Here is a 26181-nt window from a genome sequence, read left to right as displayed (position 1 = left end):
CCAGTGATGAGGCACTTTTGCAACCCCTGTGTCCATCTGTTCAGCCTTTGTTTTACAGTGCATCCGAAAAATGAAAACTAATGGAATTTTTGAAAACTTAAAATAATGAAATCCTAAGAATAAAACGGGGGTGAGGGGAGCTGGTTCTCTCAGCAGTGAGGAGGCATGGGTGAGTTGGGGGGACACGGTTCTCTCAGCGGCAAGGAATATGTGTGTGCAGGGCAGCGTGGGTCTCTCAGCATGGTTCCATGTTCACAGCCCCAAGTTCCTAAATGACTAATCTCCCTGTAGTGTTTCCTTATCTCTGAATAGCCATTTAGAAGTAGGGAAAAAATGGCACATAATAAAAATAAGTGTTACTGCTTTAAAAAAAACACAAGAATCTTTTCTTAGTGCAGGGGTGGTCAAACTACAGCCCACGAGCCACATCTGGCCTGTCAGACCATTTAATCCAGCCTTCAGCTCCCACTGGGGCAAGGGGTTGGGGGTTTGCCCCGCTCCGCGCAGCTCCCAGGAAGCAGCCGGGATGAATCCCCTCCAGCTCCTACGTAGTACACGGAGGCGTGGCTAAGCAGCTCTGCGTGCTGCCCCATCTGCAGGCACTGCCCCCTCAGTTCCCATTGGCCATGGTTCCTGGCCAGTGGGAGCTGCAGAGGTGGAGCCTGCAGACGGGGCAGCACGCAGAGCCACCTGGCAGTGCCTCGGAGCCAGAGGGGGGACATGCTTCCGGGAGTTGCTTGCAGTAAGCGCCACCTGGAGCCTGCACCCCTGAGCCCCCCTGGTGCCCCAATCCCCTGCCACAGTCCTAATCCCCCACCTGCCCTCCAAACCCCTTGATCCTAGCCCCAAGCCCGCACACACCCCCATACCCCAACAGCCTGCCTCATCCCTGATCCTACCCTCTGAACCCATTGGTACCAGCCCAGAGCACCCTCCTCCACCCCAAAGCCTCATTCCTGGCCACAGCCCACACCCCTTCCCCATACCCCAACCCCTGCCCCAGCCCTAATCCTCCTCCCACTCTCTGAACTCTTCAGTCCCAGACTGGAGCCCCCTCCTGGACCCCAAACCCCTCAGCCCCAACCCCGAGCTTCTTCCCGTACCCTGAACTCCTCATTTCTGGCCCCACACCGGAGCCCTCAGCCCCTTCCGCACCCCTACCCCCAATTGTGTGAGCATTCATGGCCCACTGTACAATTTCCATACCCCAATGTGGCCCTCAGGCCAAAAAGTTTGCCCACCCCTGTCTTAGTGTATATGGACTAAAGGGCTGAGATTTTCAAAGCTGCCTAAGGGATTTGGCTGTCTGGTTCCCACTGGAAATACTGGAAAATGGTGGTTCTAATCTTCTCAACACCTTTGGAAATGACAGGTGTAAAACTGTAAAACTTTTTTAAAAGTCATGGAAACATAGAAATTTAGGGCTGGAAGGCACCTTGAGAGGTCATCTAGTCTACTCCTCCTGTGCTGAAGCAGGATCAAATAGACCTAGACCATCCCTGACTGATTTTCCAACCTGTTCTTAAAACCTCCAATGATGGGGATTCCACACCCTCCCTTGGAAGCCTACTCTTAACTAAACTTATAGTTAGAAAAATTTTCCTAACATCTAACCTAAATCACCATTGCTGCAGGTTAAGACCTTTTACTATTTGTCCTACCTTCTGTGGACATGGAAAATAACTGATCACTGTCCTCTTTGTAACAGCCCTTAACATATTTGAAGACTTATCAGGTCCTCCCTCACTCTTCTTTTCTCAAATCTAAACATGTCCTGGTTTTTTAACCTTTCCTCATAGGTCAGGTTTTCTAAGTTATCTCTTTTGTTGCTTTCCTCTGGTATGGCTCCAATTTGTCCACCTCTTCCCTAAAAACTGGTGCCCAGAACTGAACACTGTTCTCCAGCTGTGGCTTCACCAGCACTGAATAGAGCAGGAGATTTACTTTCTAAGTCTTATAGATAACACTCCTGTTAATACACTGCAGAATGATATATTTTTTTTACAACTGCATGGGCTTGTTGACTCATTCATTTTGTGATCCACTGTAACCCCCAGACCCCTTTCAGCAGTATTATTGCCTAGCCAGTTATTCCCCATTTTGTAGCTGTGCATTTGTTTTTCCTTGCTAAGGGTAGTACGTTGCACTTACCTTTATTGAATTTCACCTTGTTGAATTCAGACCAATTCTCCAATATGTCAAGGTCTTTTTGAATTCTAATCCTGTCCTCCAAAGTGCTAGCAACAGTCAGTTCAATACTAATAAACTCAGCAAAGCCATAACAACAACATAAAATAAAATAGATTTAATAACACAGGTGTCAGCCAAAACTATAGCAGAAAATCATGTCCAAGCAGCTATTCAGAATACTGATGATGTAGTTGTTGACTTGTCCAGCAACAATCGTATCAAGTTCGAGAATGACTTCAGCAACTCATACGTAGTCCTTTGTAATGGCTTGATCCAAGATGTCCCATCAGAAAAGCTTCACTTTCCTTACAATATTACATTCCAAAACATGGGAGGTGGTAAACCGGTTCCTGACGCATTTTACGGAGTATGGACATATCTTAGTCCCATCGCTGTTGATTTTCATTCATGCAGTGTGCCCCGCCACCAATCCACAGCATTGGATATTATTTTCTGAGATCTTGTATATCAATCACAGGATCTGCCATCTTTTGACCTTTTATTTCAGCTAATATTTTCCTTGTTAGGGCAGCATATTCTCAACCATTGTCATTCCAACCTGTGTTTCCAATCTTCCAATTTTGGCCAGGTCACCAGGTATCTCACTCCTGTACACACCAATGTGTGATGGAATCCATTGACAAGTCAGTATAATGACTCACTGTTTGATCCTTTGAGCCTCCTTATGAATTATATTCTGTTGATAGCATTCTGGTTTCTTCCAAAGGAACCAAAGATCATTGCCTGGGAGTCAACAAACATCACACCATCCACCTCTTTCTGCTCTGTGTACTTCTTGCAGAGTAGTGAGAATAGCTTTCAGTTTGGCCATACAGATCAAACTGACATAGCCTGAACTAGGGCCCTTTCTTGTTCTTGCTCTATTAAGCCACAGGATGAAGACACCACAATCACCATTCTTGAAGGATTTGTTTGATGAACCATCCGTGGACACAAGAATCTGTAACACATACTGGTGTACTGATCCCACATTAGGTCTGTAATGCTGGTGGACCAGGTGCCAGCTCATGTCAAAGTCCTCAATTCTCAACTGAACACTGGCAAATACATAGCTGGGATCAGTCTTGCTCAGTGGTGGGTTAGTATTGTTAAAATAAGTAGTAGAATGATAAGAATATGTTTAGTGTTTAGACTCTATTGAATGCTTGTGAGTTGCTTCATTCATTAATCTCCCTTGTAATCTCACTGTATCCCATATGATGAGGTAACATTCGAGAGGTTGTATTTTGAGCCTCTGTGACTGTAAGTCAGGAGAGAGACATTAACTAGTGTGACGTGCTCATTGCCAACAAAAGCTGTTACATTTGTTTCTTGCCCTCCCCATGTGAAGATGAGTCATGCAAGTGGATTCTTCCCAACAGCTGAGTTTGCAGCCCAGATTGCAGGGTTAGTGGGGGATAAAACCCTCAAACAAAAGGAACTGATTACCTCTATGCTGCTTGGACTTTGGGCATGGGTAAGGTTTCTAGGCATAAGCAAGAGATCCCGGCTGCTTAGCCTGCATTATCCCTAAGAGACAGATGGAGCTTGTTTATTATAGAAGCTTCTATTTGCTTTTGAAACTTAAGATAGAAACTCATTTGTGTATGTATGTTTACCTGTTTTAACCTTGTAAATAATTCTTATTTCCTTTTCCTATTTAATAAATCTACACATAGTTTATTATAGGATTAGCTACATTGTCTTTGGTGTGAGATCTAAGGTGCAATCTACCTGGCATAAGTGACTGGTCCTTTGGGGCTGGGAGTAACTTGAATATTGCTGTGATTCTTAGTGTAAGAGACCATGTATTACAAAGGTACACTCCTGTGGGTGGCAAGATAGATCGGTATACCCAAGAGGATGGTCTGTGACTCCATGTTAAGGCTGTTATAATGCCTCAGGCATTTACACTTGAAAGCTGGTTGGTGAAATCAAAGCCTAGAACTCACACCTAGAACTCACGAGTTGGGATTTCTGCCATGCTTCTTCAGTCTCCCCATGAGGTTGGTATTTGTGCTCTTGAGCCACTGCAGGCAGCATTACATGGTCTTAACCTTCCAGCCAGCCATGCCAAGAACCAGGTGTCTTGTATTTAACTGAAGAAGGTCTAAATTGATGTTCATCCCAGTATCTATGCAGGGAGCAGATTTAAGCTTCCAATTGCTCAGGATTAGCCTTTGGGTCTTCCTGGCTCATCCCTTTTCCAAATGGCCAGGTATGGGCAATAATAGAGTATTTCTAAAATAAGTGTCATTGAATCCCAAAAGTCATGGTGGTTCTTCTCCATAAAGCTCTTTGGGATGTTCCAGCTTGTTGTTTTTGGTTTATATTATAGCAGTGCCTACAGGCTCCCACTGAGATTGTAGAAAAATGCTTCTCTGAGCACTTCAGAACCTTCCAGCAAAGGTTATTATCATGATTATTTGTATTAGAGTAGTAACCTACAGGATCATTCTCCATCATGCTGTCCAAGAGACTTTACAATCTAAATAGACAAGTCAGACAAAGGGTGGGAGGGAAAACAGGTACAGAGAGGGGATACTGACTTGCCCAGTATCCATCACACAGCAGCTCAGTGGCAGATAAAGGAGTAGAACTTGGTTCTCCTGATGCCTAGGTCAGTGCGCTATCCACTAATCCACCCTGATTTCCCTGACAATAATGCTGCCACACTTACTCATCCTGGGACCCCCATCGAGGGTGACTAGATGTCCTGATATTATCGGCTTTGTCTTAGATAGGCAACTATTACCCCTCTCCCCATCCTGATTTATCACACTTGCTATCTGGTCACTGTGACATTGCACCCCACAATACTTTATAGAAATATGCTTATGAGTGTACATATGACATAACTGGAATATGTTTTATGCTAGATATGCCATGTAACATATCTTTGCAAAGGCTATGTTCTACTGCATGTATTCATCCTATTCATATGCATGTATCACCTTTATATCTGGAGTTATACGCGTTGGCTCTATGCTTGTATTTAAAGCATTTGCTGTAGAAAGCACCTAAGGCAGATTTGGTCAACATAGTGTGAAGGGGTTATTCAAGTAATTGGGAGTACTTGGCTAACAATGGACCTTGATAGATGCCAATCCACATCTGAGCTTTTCTGGGAATGTTTGGGCTAATGTGGGCAATGGCATCTGCCTGTAGAGAACTGAGTCATGCATGGACATGTGACTTGCCCATTTGACTCCAAAACTCCATCTTGTAGCTGTGATTCTACACAGGGGGAGAGAGGGGTTTCCACCCACAAGAGACAGACTATATAAGCCCCTGGAAACCCCTCCATTTTGTCTTCAGCTGGCTCAAGAGTTAGCCTCTCCACCCCAAAGAGATGCCTGAAAGAAACTGGAACAAAGGACAGTAACTACAGGGGTGTGAGTGATTGCCGGACCCAGACTAGGAAGGAGTCTAGTCTGTCAAAGAAGCTTATTGGAACATCTCTGAGGGTGAGAATTACCTGCATTTAGTTTCCTACTGTATTAGGCTTAGACTTGCATGTTTTTGTTTTATTTTGCTTGGTAATTTGCTTTGTTCTGTCTGTTATTACTTAGAACCACTTAAATCCTACTTTTTATACTTAATAAAATCACTCTTTACTTATTAATTAACCCAGAGTAAGTAATTAATTCCTGGGAGAGCAAACAGCGGTGCATATCTCTCTCTATCAGTGTTATAGAGGACGAACAATTTATGAGTTTACCCTGTATAAGCTTTATACAGAGTAAACCGGATTTATTTGGGATTTGGATCCCATTGGGAACTGGGTGTTGGAGACAAGAGCACTTCTTAAGCTGTTTTCAGTTAAGCCTGTGGCTTTTGAGGGACATGGTTCAGACTTGGGTCTGTGTTTGTAGCAGGCTAGTGTGTCAGACACAACCAGGCAGGGTTCTGAAGTCCCAAGCTGCCAGGGAAAACGGGCTCAGAGGTAGTCCCAGCACATCAGGTGGCAGTCCCAAGGGGGTTTCTGTGACACAACCCATCACAGTCACTGTAACCCCATCCCACCTCTCTCAAAGCATTACACTTCTGTCCAGCTGTTTATGATAAGGACGCCCGTGGCCTGTCAGTAACTTTTACTAAAAATATACATAACAAAATGGGGAGCTCAGCTGCAGAGCAACTGTGAGGGCCCGCTCCATGCTCTGGGGGTCCCTACCCCACTGTGAGGGCTTGGAGCTTCAGAGTCCCCCACCACTGGCGGCAGCCAGGAGCTATAGGGCGCCGCCTGGCAGCCAGTAGTGGCTTGGAGCCCGTGGTGGACCAGAGCTTTGGGGGTACCCCCTGCCTGCAGTGGCTTGGAGCTCCGGGAGGTCCCAGGGGGTCCTGCTGCCCACAGCAGCCAGGAGCGCACCACTGCCACCCCCGGCCGCTGGGGCTGAATTCACGGAGGTCGCTGGAAGTCATGGATTCTGTGACTTCTGTGAAAAAATGGTAGCCTTAATGATAAGTTGTCTCTGGTTTTCCTTCATTTTAAGATTTGGAGCCTGATCCAAAGCCCACTGAGGTCAATGGGAGTCTTTCCACGGCACAGGCCCCAAACTAATCTCCATGCATGAACTGGGTCTCATCTCATTGTCAGGATAGATTCTTGACTCTAGGTAAGTGCTGGAATGAGAGGCTGAGATTGTAGAAAAGTTTATGGACCTTTAAATGATTCAATCCAATATTCTTCCAAGGTTTCTTCTCAAGCATCTTTTATAACGAGTCTTTCATTTGTAATACTTATCCTACCTTTTAATAGTTAGGGAGGCAGATTAAAAGTTTTGGGCCTTGTCTTGGCTGCTTTTCCACACTCTTGTCTGACTCTGTATCTGATTTCCATGGTAGAAAGTCGTATTAGCTCATTCCCTAACTGATGAATTCCTGTCCTACAGCTCTGTTTATTAGAGAGACAAGCAAACTATTAAGAAAATTGGTAAGTCCTTTTCCAGTGCAGGTTTTATTAAAAGGTGCAGTGCCATTATTGTCATATTGCAGTGAGGAATTTATTTTGTAAAATCAAATTAACGGGAAGCAGTTTCATTAGTGAGTATTGCCGCTTAATGAATTATTTTGATTTCAGGCTTTTTTTTTTTTTAAGTGTCCTTAAAAGCTATTTGGAACAGCCTGAAGAGTCGTCGTTTATTCAACTAAAATTGCTTTAATTAGATAACTGAGACCAGAATGTCTGATAACACCATAAATATATTTAAAATGCCACAGAGGCATCTTAAGTTGGGGTGATGGTTCTCCATCAGGACGTGGGTTGGATTCCACTTAGCCCAGAGTGAGTGATTTGAACAGTGCAGTGAGGGTGAATATAGGGACAAACACCCTTTCAGCTGCCCCTCGTTACAAGAAAGCCCTCATGTTAGCTGCATTTTCAGCTTCACCCAAACCTGAGGTTATCCCACTCCTATTATTGTAGATTTGCGTCAGAAATACTGATGCATGAAACTGAGGGTGCAGGCAAGATTAGTTATACGAAATAAAATGACTGCCCTAGCATGTGATGCTTCCTGTACTAGTCTTTTTATTTTCCTGTCCCTCTTCTTGGGCCTTTGTCACATACTGGGCCTGATTGTTAAAATTTGCCTTCCCTATTTCTGCAAATACAATTTGGTGTGGAGCAAATGAGGACCCAGAGGCCTTTTGTTACCAGATTCTGGCCACAGCTAGGGCTATATTTCCTTATTTGATCTTGTAGATAACTCTGCCCTTAACATTGTTCCCATTATTGTTTGCAGGCTTAAAAAAGAGCTGGCTGAGTGTTAAAGATCAGCCCTTGGGGATCACATTGAGAAGGCTACGTTTACTCTAGATGGTAAGAATGGTTTTGTGGTGAAAGCAAAGGCCTACATGCAGGAGACATGACATCTATTCTCACTTCTGCTACTCGCCTCCTTTGTGACCTTGGGGACATTAACATCTCTGTTGAATTTTTAATCTGTAAAATGGGAATATTTCACCATCATCCTAGGGGTGATGTCAGGCTGGTCATTAATGTTTCCAAAATGTCTGTGGATAGAAAGTTGATTAGAAGTATTAAGGCATGATTCACAAATGCAAGCTGTATTATCCTTGCAAGCCAAATTGTCCTTGTTGCATGATCACAGTCTTTATTATGTTGAAATACCCAAACTGCATGTGTGTGCTTTAGAGGCTGAGTGTAGATTAGATGCTGTGTCAGGGAAAGCTGCAGGAACCAGGAGTCCAATAGTCCCCAGTCAGTACGATATCTTTCTTCATGCATTTAAAGCCAGAGTTTTGTTTTGTGAAAGGAAAATTGAATCTCCTGAAAAGCCAGTGCTAGCAAAGAATGATCAGGAAGTTAAAAATCTAAGCGGGCATTGAACCCTCTGACTGAGTCAGATTCCTGGGGAGAACACAAGTGATCTTTGTAAATATCCTTCCCTATCTGTTGGGGATGCTATAAAAGGAAAAAGGAATGATAGTTCTATTGTGGATGTTTCATACATTAGTGTCACATTAATTATAATGTTGCCCCTTTGGTCTAAGTGGTTAGCAAAAATACGGGTCTTAGCTGGGTTGTTTCTGTTTGGATGAGAAATTAGTGATACACATTGGGTATATGCCTGGTATAATCTTGTTTGCTTACCCAAAAAAGTACACAAATTTCTGTTTCCCAGAGCACACTAGAAACAGAGAACAGGATGAGGTTTTCTTGGTCAGAAATCCCCAGATGTACCACTGCAGCAAGCTCTGTGCCTGAGAAGTTGTGTCTCTTTACTTCTTTTCAGGGTCATGCTGAGAACTCCTTCTGCTTTGACATGCTCCCTCCAACACACATAGCCTGCAACCAGTATCCTGTGTTTGGAGCTTGGAAAAACCCCTATTAATGCACAAGGTTTAGCTCTGGCTTGGCCATGTGACTTAGTCCTTGGGTGGTAGCTCCTATCATCTGCAGCTGGTTTACTTCATAAAAGGGCTAGGCTGCACATTCTGTTGAGCCAGAAAGTGTTTAGTATATCTGTTGGGTCTAATGAGGTCTGTGATTGTCTTTGGATCCTAGACACACACTCCTCATGGCAGCAATTATAGCATATTATTATTATTAGCTAGCTATTAATAGCTATTATTCAGCATAACAATATTTTGGATCTATATAGCAGTTGTTCATCTGTAGATCTCTACACGTTTTACGAAGGTGGGAAAGCATCATTATCTCCCTGGTATAGAGGTAGCTGAGGCTAAGACTTGCCAAGAATTGGGACTAGAACACCAGGTTTCCTGATTCCAAGCCTCATGCTTAGTCTACTAGATGTCACTTGCCCTTGCCCAGTTTGGAAAATGTGTGCAATAACCCCACTATCTCTTGCTTGCTAAGAAAGCTCTCTAACTACTCCGCACAGCAGTGGGATGCAGAGTCCTGATTGATAAAGGCCTCAGTCCAGAAAAGCATTAAAGCACATAGTTAACTTGAAGCTCATGAGTCGTCCCAGATCCAGGGGCTATAGACAGGAGATGCACTGTACAAGGAAAATAGTTGAGACTTGAGCCTGGAGCACCAGCCCAACAGATTGAATGCTTCACGATGAAAGAAGCATTTGGGGGAGGGTAGTGTTTTTAACAGGTACAGGCATTCTGTGGCCTGCCACGAGCTTACCTGTATAATGCTTGGTCTCCTCTGAAATGGAAATCAACAGGCTTTGAGGTGTATAAGGCCAATAAGACCATGGAAGATGCTTAGAGTGAGGAGGCTGATGGCTGAACCATGGTTTGTTGGTAAAGCCTGTACCTGTGACATGCTTCTACGTCACTGACATTATTTCCATATGGATATTGCCACTTTCCCTTTTCATTGGGATTTCTGGTTTATTTTTCTCTCATCTCATATACAGGAGAACCCAGGGGAAGGAAGGTCTTGTGCACACACGTGCTCAATCACGCATTCAGACAGAATAGGAAGTCTATGTGGTCCATTAGGCAACTCGTATAAGGCATTTTTCTTAAATTATCTTGTCTATTTTTCTTAGATCCTTGGGGAACTGATTCAATTTTCTGCCAGCCAATAATTTATTTGTTGTGATGTCCATGCTCTAGGTAAGCCCCCAACAGCTGAGAGGAGAGGGAGAAACAGAGGCAGCTTGCTGTTGCAGTGAGGTTGTGGCTTTTAATGTCAACTATTCATCCAAGTCTTTTCCCCTTCCTTTCCTTAGGGAGTTAGAGTTTTATTAATGACTGTGGTCTCCTGCAGCTGTTAAAAGGAAACGAGATGTTCTGTGTTGGGATAATGTTTGAAATCTATTCACTCTCACCTCTGAACTCTTTTCCTAGCAGATGTTAGACAATAGGTTTGCTTGATACGTTTCCTGTTTTACATACAACTTCCTAGTGAGTAATTGCTTTTCTTATTGCTCAGCTGCAGCAAAGTACCCAATGTGCCCTCCTGGTGTTTAATGTGGAGTATATGCTACATCAAGGCAAAGCATTATTGGCTGCACTGATTTTTTTTTTAATTAGATATACTGCACATACATGATAGGGAAGGAGTAGGAATAAGGCTAGCTAACCTAGGGATATGTTCTAAATGCTTATACAGGAGCATGAGAATAGATGCCAACTACCCAAAAGTGTGAGCTGAGGGTGAGGGAAAGAAAGGTTTGTTAATGAATGGAAAAAGAAGGGAATGCATTTTTGCGTTAATAAATCATACTCTGCACATACGATACGTCAGTGCATCTGTCAAGGGATCTCAGAGCATTTAACATCCATGCATACTTCTCAATGCTCCTGTGAGGTAGATGAACATTCTTGAACCCCTTTTGCACATTGGTACACTAACACAGTTGCCCCAGGTCACAGAGTGAGTCAGCAACAAAGCAGAGAGAATACTGACCATGAGTTTTCATTCATTCATTTGACCACTAGACAGACTCCGTGCCATTTAGTAGCATTAGTAACATGAAAATTAGGATCATGTATAATATTTAAAACCAAATCAGAATCAGTCGTGTAATTTACAAAATCAGCTCCTACCCCTGGCGCTATCTTGTTTTCCATTTCCCAGGTTGTCTGTTATTGACTATTTTGGAAGTGGTGCATTGCATTTGGGAGTGGTGCATTGGTGCTTCTTTATTCAATATGCTTATTTCCTCCAGATCTGCTGAGAAACTGTCACTGTACAAAAGAACTATCGGTCTAAGTTTGAGTTTCATTCACCGAGAGCATTCAACCAAAATATTTTCTAATTTTCTGCTGGAAAGCAAGTCTCAATCAGATTTTACTGGGAAGAATTAGTAATTGCTTATTACACTGGAAGAATATCACAGTTTTATGTGCTTGAGGAAAAGTCAAGAATTGCCTCTCCAAAGTAAATCTGAAAAGGAAGATTAATCCTCCTTAAAGCACAAAGGGGGAATAGTGCTAATTTAACAGATGGTGTTGGCTAGAAAAGTCTGTTTCCTGCTTGCTATTAAAAATAAACTTCGAGATGTGAACAAAACTATTCCTGACAGTTGACAATACATCTAACACTTGCTTTTCTGCTTTCCCTTTCTTCCTCCTCCCCCAAATTACTGCTCTGCTCAGTGGGGCTCCTGTAAAGGTTTGCAAGAAATATTGGTAAGGGGTCATTCAGTAATTTATCAGGAGTATAAAGTACTCCAGGAAGGGAGGCGGAGGAAACAGCATTAGAGCTCAGTGTACCCTGCTAGGATACACAGTGCTGAAAATCCCTCCTTGCCTTTGATGGTTGTGTTTGATTCATGGACTATTGGAGGGGAAAAAGAATACTTCCTCCTCTTCTAAACCCTATGGCAGAGATGGGTGGGTGCCCCTCTAAGGGGAAGAAGGACTCATCCAGCCTGCTGTGACTGTTTGTTCAACACAGGCATCAATTGCGGGGAGAGGCCTCATAAGGGAGTTGGACCTAGAAAGGGGTTAATGGGGGTAGCTGTTACACCTGGTGGGCGGGGGATGGGGGTGGGTCAGGCAGGGTGGAAGTGAGACGAGGGGGAAGGGAGCACATACAGGTTTCTCCTCCTTGTTGGAGCAAGAGGGAGTGCTGAGGAAGGCTGTGGGAAGCAGGACAGCCAGCTGCAGTAGCGGTCTTTAGGGAGGGGAAAGGAACTGACAAGGACTGCCGGAGAGGAGGTTCTCTTGGCAGTGCGCCCTGGAGAGGGGCAGAGGACAAAATAAGAATCCAGAGCAGACTAAGGCTTTCAGCCTGCTAGCACAGAACATGCTGGAGTCAATTTACTTAATTACTTACATTTTGAGGGGCCTCAGGGGTCCCTGGCCTAGGAAAGAGGGGCTGAATATCCATTTGTGGTATGTTGTGTTTTCAAATCTGGATGCTGGGACACTGTTACCCTGGAAGGGGTGAGGCTATACGTGACCTAGCTGGAGGGCAGAGTCACTATAAGAACTGGACCACCAGAGCCTGAACGGCTATCTGAAGGAGGTGACCTAGGGGAAGGTCCTGAAATTCCACACCTTGGCCACAAGGGGGTGTGCCAATGGGTCACACTTCTACACCCTGATTCAGGAAAGCACATAGGGCACCTGCTTTACTTTGGGAAAGCACATGCCTTATGACTGTTTTGCTAGCTCTTGTGATTTTATCTCCGCTGTCATATCTTGAGTGTTTCTTAAAGCCTCAGCTCCAGGAAGCAGGTGATGATGTGAGACTCTCCGCTTTCGTTTAAAAAACGAAGTACGTTTCTCAGCCTCACAATTGCGGAGAAAAGACTGGCAATCAAAAGAACCCAACACTTACTCTTTTTTTAAATAATTCATTATTTTGCAGGGAGCAGGCTCCTGATTTTTGAGTGCTTGGGGTCGGCAGTCCTGTTAAGTGCTTTCCCGAATAATGGCCATAAAACTACAGAATGGCTCCACACCTCTTCCCCAGCTCAGTTTGAATCAGCCTTGTGAACAAACAATGGAGAATGATCCTTTGTGTTTGTTGGAATCTTCCACTAGAGGTGGGTTAGCAACAGCCCTTTATCCTTGTCCTGCGTTAGGTGACCTAACAGCTCTTTCCCAACTTTAAGTTCGGTGATTCTTTGAAACATTTATGCCATATTTGATTTTCTTTGTTGTCCTCTAGTTATTTTCTCTTTTCTTTCTTGTCTGTCAAGCAAATGGCCTTGTGACTTATTTTGTTACATTTACTTTTGATAGAAACAGGGAATGCAGCTCTGGTCATCCAGGAAGTTGGTTTCTGTCTATTGAGTACAATGGTGACATGAGTTAACTTTTTTCAGTTACCCCAGGATGTACCACAAGACATAGCATAGTATAATGCAGGGGTGGGCAAACTACGGCTCGCGGCCTGGATCCGGCCCCTCAGGGGTTTGGATCTGGCCCGTGGGATTGCCCCCCATGGTGCCGCAGGCCCCGTGCCACTCTCAGAAGTGACTGGCACCACGTCCCTGGGGCCCCAGGGGAGGGGGGGCAGAGGGCTCTGTGTGTTGCCCTTGCCTCCAGGCACCGCCCCCCCAGCTCCCATTGGCTGGGAACGGGGCCAATGGGAGCTTTGGGGAAGGTACCTGGAGGCGAGGCAAGGACAGTGCGCGTAGCCCTGTGCCGCCGCCCCCGTCCCCCACGGGCCACGCAGGGATGTGGTGCCGGTTGCTTCCCGGAGCAGCGCCTTGTGGGGCCAGGGCAGGCATGAAGGGAGCCTGCCCTGGCCACGGTGTGTGCCGCTGCCACCCCGGAGCTGCTATAGGCAAGCGGCGCTGGGCCGGAACTCGAACCCCTCCTGCACCCCGCCCCCCAACTCCCTGCCCTAAGCCCCCTGCCGGACCCCGCACCCCACACCCCTCCTGCACCCCAACCCCCTGCCCTCAGCCCCTGCCACACCCCTGTGCACCCCAACCCCCTGCCCTCAGCCCCCACCACACCCCTCCTGCACCACAACCCCCTGCCCTGAGCCCCCTCCTGCACTCCGCACCCCTCCTGCACCCTGAGCCCCCTCATACACCCCGCACCCCTCCTCTGACCCAAGCCCTTGCCCTGAGCACGTTCCTGCACACTGCACCCCCTCCCACACGCCGCACCCTAACCCCCTGCCCCGTCCCTGCATACAATTTCCCCACCCAGATGTGGCACTCAGCCCCAAAAGTTTGCCCACCCCGGTATAATGTAACAACTAGTGTGTTACTGCTGCCCTCTGCTGGATGGAATATCACTCTGCTCTGGTCCTGTGTGTTTGAGAGACTTCGGCTGAGATTTTTAAAGGAATTGAGGTATTGCTAAGCTCAGTGTTGATTCACCTAACTGATTTAGGAGTCGAACTCATTTTTGAAAGGGATTTAGGCACTTGAGACCCTAAATCCTATTGACAGCAATCCCTATCTGGCTTTAAAAATCTGGGCCTTTGTCGCAAATATTTTTACAACCTTGGATGAAAAGTGCTGTATAAGTGCTAAATATTATTATTATTAATTATTTCTGTGTCCAAGGAGGATTCTGGTTTAATCCAAGTTCAGGATCCCTGAGCTTTTTGAAGTGGAAGGTCCTGAGTTCTGTTCACACTGGGAGTTTGACAGCCAGGGTATCACCATTAAAGGAGAGCATGAACTGTATTTTTGGAAAATGACCGGATGTTTTCCGTAAAGGGGCAATGTCTTTCCTCCTCAGTTCTTGCCCCAGCTCATCCTTCGATGGTCCACACAGAGCTTGGTGGATGGTGTCAGGGAATAAGAAACCACCTTTCTCTACCTGCTATTGAATGCTTCTCCTGGGGGTAAATAGAAGACCTTTTTTTTTACTGCCCTGCCAGTTCCTTTGCTTCTGGAAGCCTAGAAAGAATTTTTTTATTTGTTTGAGATGCATGCTAATCAGGTTCCACAAACATTTCAGTTCAATTCTGTACATTCATTAGACGAGTAGAGTAATTACCAGTATGACAAGTCTGTAGGTCAATCTTGGCTTTGGAGATAAGAGGAAAAATGATAACTCAATTTCAAATGTAGATCTAGTTGCATTTAACATTTATGAGTGGCAATAAAAGTGAAGGTTGCAATTGTATCTGCAGCATCAAGCCACACAACCTAATTTTACACACTCAAACATCTGTTTCAGGATCATAGCTGAGAGTGTCAGATAATTGGCTTTTTTTTAGACCTATCAGTTAGGCACCATCGAGTTTATTATAAATTCAAACTAATTTATTAGTAAACAACACTTGTGTTGAACAATGTTACAGTATAATAGTCATGGGAATTGTAAGTATGCAAGACATTTGGAGCAAGAAATTTACATGCTGCCAGTTCAGGATGATGTTGATACATGATGGAATTAACTATTCTGCGAAGAGGGGTCAGTTGGCAATGCTAATGCTGTGTAAGGATGCTCCAAGGAAGATGCCAATGATTTACCAGCTTTCCATTAATTCCTGCCAATTAGCATCTGGGAAGCATGGCAATGAATAACAGTGAAAAGATGTTTCAGCTTCCTTGAAAATAAAAGCTAGATTGAGCCCTCTTGCCTTTGTATCCTTTGTAGGGATACTGTGTGCACCATATCTGTATGTCAGTGTTATATTTTTGAGATTGTACAGTAATACTCACAATATTCCTGTGCTAGGTAAATAGCTGATCCCCCTATGAAGGACTAGCAACCTAAGATCACAGGCTGGGATGGCACAAAACAGTAAAATATGATACCAAAACAGGTACAGAAAGAGAGTGGCAGGTAAGGTGTGCCATAGAACAGGGGAGTTTTAATGATGCATTTCACCTTGTGCACAAATATTGCTACTAACCTATCAGAGTCCAAAGAACAGTTAAATGAAAGATGAGAACTCTTTGCATACCCTTCCCCGCTGATTACCAGTTCACCTTTCTCAGTAAGAAAAAGTGTTGCATGAGTCTGGAATTTCTAGCATCATTTCCATCACAGTGAGTTGTTAACACATCAAGAAACTAGAGGCAACCCACTTCTGTAAAATAAACATCAAATATGGCACCCACCACATTCAAGCACTACTTTGCTTCTTCCTCCACTTAACTTCCTTTTAACTTCATCTATGCCATTACCTCTTTCCTTCCCACCTGTTCTCCACATTGGGAGAATACGGTTGGGTCATGAAATAGAGACCAAGGAGGGTTTAGGATGGGAGTTGTAGATGAAGACCTCGGTTTTCCTCTCAGTAACCTCTGTGACATTCTGGGTTGCAATCCATACCAATCAGGGGTTGTCACAACCTGCCCTGCAATCTTGGGTGCCTCACAATACTTTACTGGTGTAGCTCCCACCCCGGCCTCTCACAAACAGCCTGCCACCATGCAGATCACATGCTGAGTGTCTGTGTACAGCTGCAGCCTGCCAGCCACACATCAGTCACACTGGTTTCCACCAGCCTGGGTTACTATTTTCAGGGCAACCACAATGCACTCCCAGTCATATTTCCCCCCAAAATGTGTTTTCTTCACTGTCCAGCCCTCTCTTGGATAGCCCAGATATTGTAGGTCTGTTGCCACTGATAGGGGTCAATGTACAACAATTTGCTACTTTAAATTGAGTTACCCACACAGTTCAGTTTAAAGACAATGCTGGATTAGTTTTGATTAAAGAATAAAATGAGTTAATTTAACTACAAAGAGAGAGATGTTAAGTGAGTACAAGTATAAAACATTAAAGTCAGCAATGGTCACAAGAGAAATAAAGATAAAACACTTTCTAGTAACTAAAATTTAACAAACTTGATTTGATTCAAGGTGAAATTCTTACCACAGGTCCCCAGCAACATTGCTGACCAGATTCTTAAATCAGGATCTGTCCCAAAGTCCAAAGGGCTGGTTTCTGTTGTCTTCTTCAATGAAATAGAGATGGATAGGGAGAGATACCATGGGTAGAGTTGCCAACTGTCTAATCACATGAACACCCTTACACCGCCCCCTTCCCTGAGGCCCCGTGCCTTCTCTGCCCCTTCTCTGAGGCCCCGCATGACTCACTCCATCCCCTCTCCCTCTTTTGCTCACTGTTCTCCACCCTCACTCACTTTCACTGGGCTGGGGTAGGGGGTGGGGGTGTGGGCTCTAGGCTGGGACTGAGGGATTTGGAGTGTGGGAGGGGGCTCAGGGATGAGCCTGGGGCTAGGGGTTGGGATGCAGGGGGCATGTGGGGTGAAAGCTCTGGGAGGGAGCTTGGGTGATGGAGAGAGCTAGGGCCTGGGGGAGGGGCGTCAGGGTGCAGGGGGAGATGTGGGGTGCAGGCTCTGGGAGGGGGCTCAGGGTTTGGCACAGGAATTGGGGTGTGAGAGGGGGTGAGGGGTTCAGGCTCTGGGAGGGAGTTTGGGAGCAGGAGGGGGCTCTGGGCTGTGGCAGGGGGTTGCGGTGGAGGAGGGGACTCAGAGCTGGGGCATAGGATTGGGGTGTGGGAGGGGGTGAGAGGTGCAGGCTCCAGCCAGGCGATGCTTATCTCTGATGGCTCCTGGTCGGCGGTGCAGTGGGGCTAAGACAGGCTCCCTGCCTGCCCTGGCCCTGTGCCGCTCCTGGAAGCGGCCAGCACATCCCTATGGCTGCTGGTGGGGTCAGGGGTCTCCACACACTGCCTGAGCACTGACTCTGCAGCTCCCATTGGCTGGGAATTGTGGCCAATGGGAGCTGTGGGGGCAGAGCCTGCCTTAGCCCCACTGCGCTGCTGACCAGGCAGCTCCATGTGCTGCTCCCAGAAGCGGTCAGCACATCCCTATGGCCCCGGGACTGTGGAGTCGGCACTCGGGGCAGGTGCAAAGACCCCCTGCACCTTCTCCTGCACCTTCCCGGGGGCGCAAGTCATGCTGGGCGCTTCCAGGAGTGGGGCCAGGGAACATAGGAAGCCTGCCTTAGCCCTGCTGCGCCACCAGATTTTTAGCTCCCTAAAATCTCCTAGTTTGGCTTCAGTAGCCTCCAGGAGATCGAGCCCGATTTTGGGAGACTCCTGACGAAACCGGGAGGGTTGGCAACCCTAACCATGGGGTGTTTTTGCCCCTCACTTTTATGGGCTAATCACCCTTTTTCCTGAGGGTTATCCCTAGATAAAGTTCATTCTCGCTATGAGGACAGAGGCAAGGAGGCTTATGGTGAAAGTGGTTCCATGCAGTTGGTTGCTAAAATGCAGACTGGTCTGTTCCTGCCCCCTTGCTGTCTCAAGGACGTTGTTTACTACTTACATGTAAACTAGGTAAACACACACTCCTTTGCTTAAAATAGACCTACTTGACCCTTCCAGCCTAAGGCTACAGGGTTTGGACATGTGCCACCAACATCATTCGGGGGAAATCATAACATTCCATATAATATTGCTATACATTTTGCCATAATATATGTGTGTATACAGGGATGCATTTGGTTACAATCTCACCATCTCTTTGTCCACCAGGACTGATTGAACTGCAGTACAGTAGAACCTCAGAATTTATGAACACCCTAGGGAATGGAGGTTGTTTGTAACTCTGAAATGTTCGTAACTCTGAACAAAACATTACGGTTCTTTCAAAACTTTATAACTGAACACTGACTTAATACAGCTTTGAAACTTTACTATGCAAGAGAAAAATGCTACTTTCCTTTTATTAGTAGTAGTTTGGTTAACACAGCACTGTACTGTATCTGCTGGGTTTTTTTTTTTTTTTTTTGGTCTCTGCTGCTGCCTGATTGTGTACTTCTGGTTTCAAATGAGGTGTGTGGTTGATTGATCAGTTCGTAACTCTGGTGTTCATAACTCTGAGGTTTGAATGTACATTTTTTTCTGTTTCTTCTCTGTATATTGCTGTTGCAGAAATTGTTTACAACTTGTCTGTGCAGTCTTTGCCATTCTGCTGATACATAGGTGATTTTGTGTGTGATATTTCTGAGTTAATCCGCAGTGGAGTTTTGGAATCCGGAATCTGTTCTTAACTCTTTTATTGGATTTAGATCAGGCAGTTTTCAACAAAGCTGTGCAGCTGGCTAATTATTGAGCCTCTGTATGTTACTGGCCTAGTGGATGCAAGCAGTAGATGTGATATAACTTGATTTTAGTAAGGCTTTTGACACAGCTCCACATGACATTCTCATATGCAAACTAGGAAATGTGGTCTACGTGAATTTACTATCAGGTGGGTGCAGAACTGGTCGAAAGACTTTACTCGAAGAATAGGTCTCAATGGTTTGCTGTCAAGCTGGGAAGGTGTATCTAGAGTCCCACGGGGGGTCAGTACTGGGCCTGGTACTATTCAATATATTCATTAATGACTTGGATAATGGAGTGGAGAGTATGCTTATAAAATTTGCAGATGACACTAATTGGGGAGGGCTTGAAAGCACTTGGGAAGACAGGATTAGATTCAAAAGGACCTTGACAAATTGGAGAATTGGTCTGAATTCAACAAGATGAAATTCAATAGAGCAGGGGTCAGCAACCTGTGGCATGCATGCCAAAGATGGCACGCAAGCCGATTTTTACTGGCACGCTGCTGCCAGCCGGGGTCCCAGCTGCTGGCTCAGCTCAGTCCACTGCCTGCCTGGGTGAACGGAACCCCAGGCTGGCAGCAGGCTGAGTGGAGCCAGCGGCCGGGATCCCGGGAGGCAGGAGCTGGCGGACAGAACCTCAGACCAGCAGCGGGCTGAGTTGCTCAGCCCGCCGCCGGTCTGGGGTTCTGTCCGCTGGACCCGCTCAGCTCGCTGACCAGTCTGGAGTTCTGGCCACCGGCCCCTTGCCAGCCTGGGTCCCAGCCATCTGCCCCGCTCAGCCTGCTGCCAGCCTGGGATACCAGCCGTCAGCCCCGCTCGCCTCGCAGCTGGTCTGGGGTTCCAGCCACCCAGCCCCCTGCCAGCCGGGGTCTGGGCATCCGACCCTGCTCAGTCCTCCTGCCGGCTTGGGGTACTGGCAGCCAGCCCAGGGCTTTGCTCCTGGCCTGGGCCCAGTGCTCTGCAGCCCTTATCAAAAATTACACTACAATTAGCTTGAAAACTTGAAAACTTAAAAACTTAGTATATTACAGTAATCATTAAAAAATGTATAATGTTAATAAATACATAGGTTTGATTAAACAAAGTAGCTGTACTTATGTGCCTGTGCTTAATTTGTGGTTTTGATGATTTACCTTCTAAAAAAATCTCATGTCTCACCCCCCCAGAAAGGGCATCTCACACCCCCAGGGGGTGCGTGCACCCCAGGTTAAGAACCACTGCACTAAACTGATAAGATCTGCATTTTACTTTAATTTTAAATGACGCTTCTTAAACATTTTAAAAACCTTGTTTACTTTTGTAGGGAGCCAGGATGGCTCCCCTCCGAACCAGAGGGTAAATAGCCACCCTCTGAGCCTGAGTGGGCGGGGCCAGGCCAAGCTTCCGCCAATCCCCGGAAGGGGAAGGGTGGGACAGGAAGTACAAAGGGCGGGGCCCTCTGCCCAGTGAGGAGAGCACCAGGGAGGGAGACAGAAACAGGCTGCTGGCTGCTCCCTCGAGATCCTGCTGCTGACCCAGGCGAAGCCCTGGGCAAGGAGGAGCCTGACTGGGGGGAAGGCCTGTGGCAACCAGGGCTGCCGGCCGCTGAATACCCAGAGGACCTGGAGGGGCCTGACTGCAGCCCGGGCCAGCGTGAGTCCGATACCGAGGGGGTGCGGGGGTGGCCCGCAGCAGAATACCTGGAGGAACCGGAGCTGCCCGCAGCGGAATACCCGGAGGAGATGGAGGATCCGGAGCTGCCCGCAGTGGAACACCCGGAGGAGATGGAGGATCCGGAGCTGCCCGCAGCGGAACACCCGGAGGAGATGGAGGATCCGGAGCTGCCCGCAGTGGAACACCCGGAGGAGATGGAGGATCCGGAGCTGCCCGCAGTGGAACACCCGGAGGAGATGGAGGATCCGGAGCTGCCCGCAGCGGATTACCCGGAGGAGATGGAGGGACCGGAGTGACCCGCCTGAGAGAGACCAGGTAGGAAGTAGTCCAGGGGCCCAACTACACTGTGGGCTGGGTGTGTTTGGTCAGCGGGTGCGGATTGCCCCACTGACCCAGCAGTGGGACCTTCACCTCCCGCCACTGTCAGGGCCCTGGGCTGGAACGCAGTGGAGTTCGGTGGGCCTGCTTTCCCCTACCCCGGCGCACCCCTGCCGAGGGGCGCGCTACTGACTCTGGCCGGCGCTCCCCTGCCGGAGGGGCGCGCTATTGACTCCGGCCGGCACACCTTCCCGCTAATTCCCCAATGCTCAGGAGGTGGGGCCGAGGCCTGCCACTGAGACCATTGCTCTCCATCGCCCCTAGGGGCTCGGAGGACCGACCGACACCTGTCACAACTTTACATACAATAGTTTAGTTATATAATATATAGACTTATAGTGAGAGGCCTTCTAAAAACGTTAAAATGTATTACTGGCGCGCAAAACCTTAAATTAGAGTGAATAATTGAAGACTCGTAACACCAATTCTGAAAGGTTGCCGACCCCTGCAATAGAGATAAGTGGAAAATACTTCACTTCAGAAGGAAAAATCAGATGCACAACTACAAAATGGGGAATAACTTTCTAGGTGCTAGTACTGTTGAAAAGGATCTGGAGGTTATAGTGGATCACAAATTGAATATGGGTCAACAGTGTGATGCAGTTGCAAAAAAGGCTAATATTATGGAGTGTATTAACAGGAGTGTCATATGTAAGACATGGAGGTAATTGTCCCACTCTACTTGGCACTAGTGAGGCCTCAGCAGGAGTCCTGTGTCCAGCTTTGGGCTCCACATTTTAAGAATGTGGACAAATTGGAGAGAGTCCAGAGGAGAGCAACAAAATTGATAAAAGGTTTAGAAAACCTGACCTATCAGGAAAGGTTAAAAAAACAACAACTGGGCAGGTTTAGGCTTGAGAAAAGAAGACTGAGGTGGGGGGACCTGGTAAGAGTCTTCAAATAATGGAAGGGCTGTTATAAGAAGGACTGTGATCAATTGTCCTGCATGCCCACTGAAGGAAGGATTAGAGGTAATGGGCTTAATTTACAGCAAGGGAGATTTTCCCCTCATATCTAACCTAACTTTCTAACTATAAGGAAAGTTAAGCACTGGAAGAGGCTTCCAAGGGAGGTTGTGGAATCCCCATAATTAGAGGTTTTTCAGAGCAGGTTGGACAAACACCTTCCCAGGTATAGTCAGGACCGTCTTTAGGCATACGCAGAATACAAGGCTCCGTAGGGAACCTGAAAATTTGGGGCACCACTGGGTCTTAGTGTCCACCCTTCTGACTTTCCTATCCCTCTTCTGACCCTTCCTGCAGGCTCCCACAGTTAGCTGCTGCAGCCTGGTGACTCTTACTCCCGTGAGGATCTAGTAACTTAAAAGTGAAAAAGCCTGCCAGACCTATTAGCACAACATTGAAACTGGTAAAGAGCCATTCAAGTGGTAAAGAAGCCATTTAGCAGGCATTTGCCAAACCGCAAGTATACACTGTCAGTTTCTGAATTTACTGACAAAAACGGTTGTGCATTACTGTAATATTTACTCAGAACATGTTAGTCTACAGGACCTTAGTTTAAAATTTGCTTTAAAAATATTTCATTAGTGAGTTGGTGAAGTTTATAAAATCACATCCAAAAAATCCTTGCATAGATTTTTAGGTGCAGAATCATCTTTAGCCTTAAATGCTTGGATCTTCAGACATATAGTTTTTTAAATAAATCCTTCAAAAGATCACCCTTAAATAAAATACACATTTTAATTTTAATTACTATAGTAAAAAAAACTTGCTTCCAAAGTCTTCCTGTCCTTTCTGTCCATCCCTTTCTCCTTTCATCCCCCACCCACCCCTTGAAGAGAGCCCTTAAAGGGAAAACACCCCTTTCCTTCCAGATAGCTGGACAAAGAGTTTCCCTTTCTTTACTTCTGACTATCTGATGAATTACTTTTAAGAGAACCCTCCAGCAAAATCAGTACCTTAGTAAGATACAAAATCCTTTGTTATGCCTAAAATCTTTGGAAACATATTTTTTAAAGTTGGTGGGTTTCAGAGTAACAGCCGTGTTAGTCTGTATTCGCAAAAAGAAAAGGAGTACTTGTGGCACCTTAGAGACTAACCAATTTATTTGAGCATAAGCTTTCGTGAGCTACAGCTCACTTCATCGGATGGATTTAAAGTTGGTGAAGTTTCATAAATATGTCTATTGTTATGGAGATCACAAAAAGTAAATTAGTGTTCCCTTTTTCTATAAGCAATGAACATTGTTATGAACACACTAAACCTCTGTGACTGATTAATTTAAAATAATGTCTTATTTCAGTGAGTTAAATATGTAGTAATCTGGAATGATTACTTTATGAAGGCTTAAGAGTAATTTAAAATATAAAATCAGCTTAGAGATACTGATTAAGAAAATGTAAAACAGAGAAGAGCTGCATCATGTGTTCCATAATATTTAATGTTGTATTCAGCAAGACAGCTGACTCGCCCTTACTACAAAGTTTTTGCAAATAAATTTCTGACAAACTTCAGGGAATATCAAAAAACCTGTGATTGACATTTTTTATTCCCAAGTTGAGTGCTTTTATTTAGGTACGTTCTGCATATTCATTCTGTGTGAGGAGTGGGTACGCAGGTTTCTGTGGGGAACTGGGACTCTCCGCCACTGTGAGGTGGGCCGGGCGTCTCGCTATCCTTTGATGCCCCATCCCCCACCCCACCTTCCGGGGCTGCTGTCAGGCATAGGGGCACCAGTTTAATAATACAGCATAGGGCCCCATAAATCCTAAGGACGGCCCTGGGTATGGTCTAGGTTTACTTGGTCTTGCCATAGTGCAGGGAGCTGGACTTGATGACTTCTTGAGGTCCCTTCCAAACCTTACATTTCTATGATTCTATGTTCTCTCAAATTGATTTTCACCATATGTCATTATTACATTGTATTTATTACGTACAGTATTTCCTCGCTTAACGTTGTAGTTCTGTTCCTGAAAAATGCGACTTTAAGCGAAATGATGTTAAGTGAATCCAATTTCCCCATAAGAATTAATGTAAATTGGGGGGGGTTAGGTTCCAGAGGAATTTTTTTCACCAGACAAAAAACTATATTTTACACACACACACACACACACACAGTATAAGTTTTAAACAATTAAATATAGTACACAGCAATGATGATTGTGGAGCTCGGTTGAGGTAGTGAAGATAGAGGGTGGGATATTTCCCAGGGAATGCCTTACTGCTGAATGATGAACTAGCATTTGGCTGAGCCCTCAAAAGTTAACACATTGTTAATGTAGCCTCACACTCTACAAGGCAGCAGGAATGGAGAGAGGGGAGACAGCATGGCAGACAGCGACACACACCCTGTGTGTGGGAGGGAGAGAGAGAGATGCGCATTTCCCCTTTAAGTATGCTGACCCCACTCTAAGTACACTGCCTTTAAAAAGATCAGGAAGTTGAGGCAGCAGCTGCGGCCAGCAAGCTCCCTCTGTCCTGATCCCTGTCCTGTCCCCACCCTGCTCTCTATGGAGAAGGGGTAAGCGGGGGGGTGGAGAGGAGTCAGGAGTGGGGAGGGACACCCTGACATTAGCCCCCCTCTTCCCCCCCTCCCCCCCTCAGCAAGCAGGAGGCTCCGGGACCAGCTCCAAGGCAGAGGGCAGGAGCAGCACATGGCAGTGGGGGGAGGGACAGCTGAACTGCCAGCGACTGGTAGCCTGCTGGGCGGCTGCTGCACAGGGAACTTAGAGGAACGGGGAGCTGATCGGGGGGCTGCCAGTCCACCCTGGTTCCAAGCCCCCACCAGCTCGCTGCAACGGGCTGCTCTTCCTGCAAGCAGTGAACAAAGCAGGTGGCTGCCAAACAAACTTATAAGGGAGCATTGCACAACTTTAAACGACCATGTTCCCTAATGGATCAGCAACGTAACAATGAAACTATTTTACATTTGGGGACAATGTATACCTTCAAATCAACGGCACTGCTATGGGTACCCACATGGCCCCACAGTATGCCAACTTTTTTATGGCTGACTTAGAACAACACTTCCTCAGCTCTCGTCCCCAACGCCCCTACTCTACTTGCGCTATATTGATGACATCTTCATCATCTGGACCCATGGAAAAGAAGCACTTGAGGAATTCCACCACGATTTCAACAATTTCCATCCCACCATCAATCTCAGCCTGGTCCAGTCCACACAAGAGATCGACTTCCTGGACACTACAGTACTAATAAATGATGGTCACCTAAACACCACCCTATACCAGAAACCTACTGACTGCTATTCCTACCTACATGCCTCCATCTTTCACCCTGACCACACCACACGATCCATTGTCTACAGCCAAGCTCTGCGATACAACCGCATTTGCTCCAACCCCTCAGACAGAGACAAACACCTACAAGATCTCTATCAAGCATTCTTACAACTACAATACCCACCTGTGGAAGTGAAGAAACAGATTGATAGAGCCAGAAGAGTTCCCAGAAGTCACCTACTACAGGACAGGCCTAACAAAGAAAATAACAGAATGCCACTAGCCGTCACCTTCAGCCCCCAACTAAAACCCCTCCAACGCATTATTAAGGATCTACAACCTATCCTGAAGGACGACCCATCACTCTCACAGATCTTGGGAGACAGGCCAGTCCTTGCCTACAGACAGCCCCCCAACCTGAAGTGAATACTCACCAGCAACCACATACCACACAACAGAACCACTAACCCAGGAACCTATCCTTGCAACAAAGCCCGTTGCCAACTGTGCCCACATATCTATTCAGGGGACACCATCACAGGGCCTAATAACATCAGCCACACTATCAGAGGCTCGTTCACCTGCACATCCACCAGTGTGATATATGCCATCATGTGCCAGCAATGGCCCTCTGCCATGTACATTGGTCAAACTGGACAGTCTCTACGTAAAAGAATAAATGGACACAAATCAGATGTCAAGAATTATAACATTCATAAACCAGTTGGAGAACACTTCAATCTCTCTGGTCACGCGATTACAGATATGAAAGTTGCGATATTACAACAGAAAAACTTCAAAACCAGACTCCAGCGAGAGACTGTTGAATTGGAATTCATTTGCAAATTGGAT

The sequence above is a fragment of the Eretmochelys imbricata genome, chromosome 8, assembly GCF_965152235.1.
Source record: "Eretmochelys imbricata isolate rEreImb1 chromosome 8, rEreImb1.hap1, whole genome shotgun sequence".
In the NCBI taxonomy this organism is placed as follows: Eukaryota; Metazoa; Chordata; order Testudines; family Cheloniidae; genus Eretmochelys; species Eretmochelys imbricata.
The sequence above is the reverse complement of the archived record's forward strand: the minus strand, read 5'-3'. Positions refer to the sequence as shown.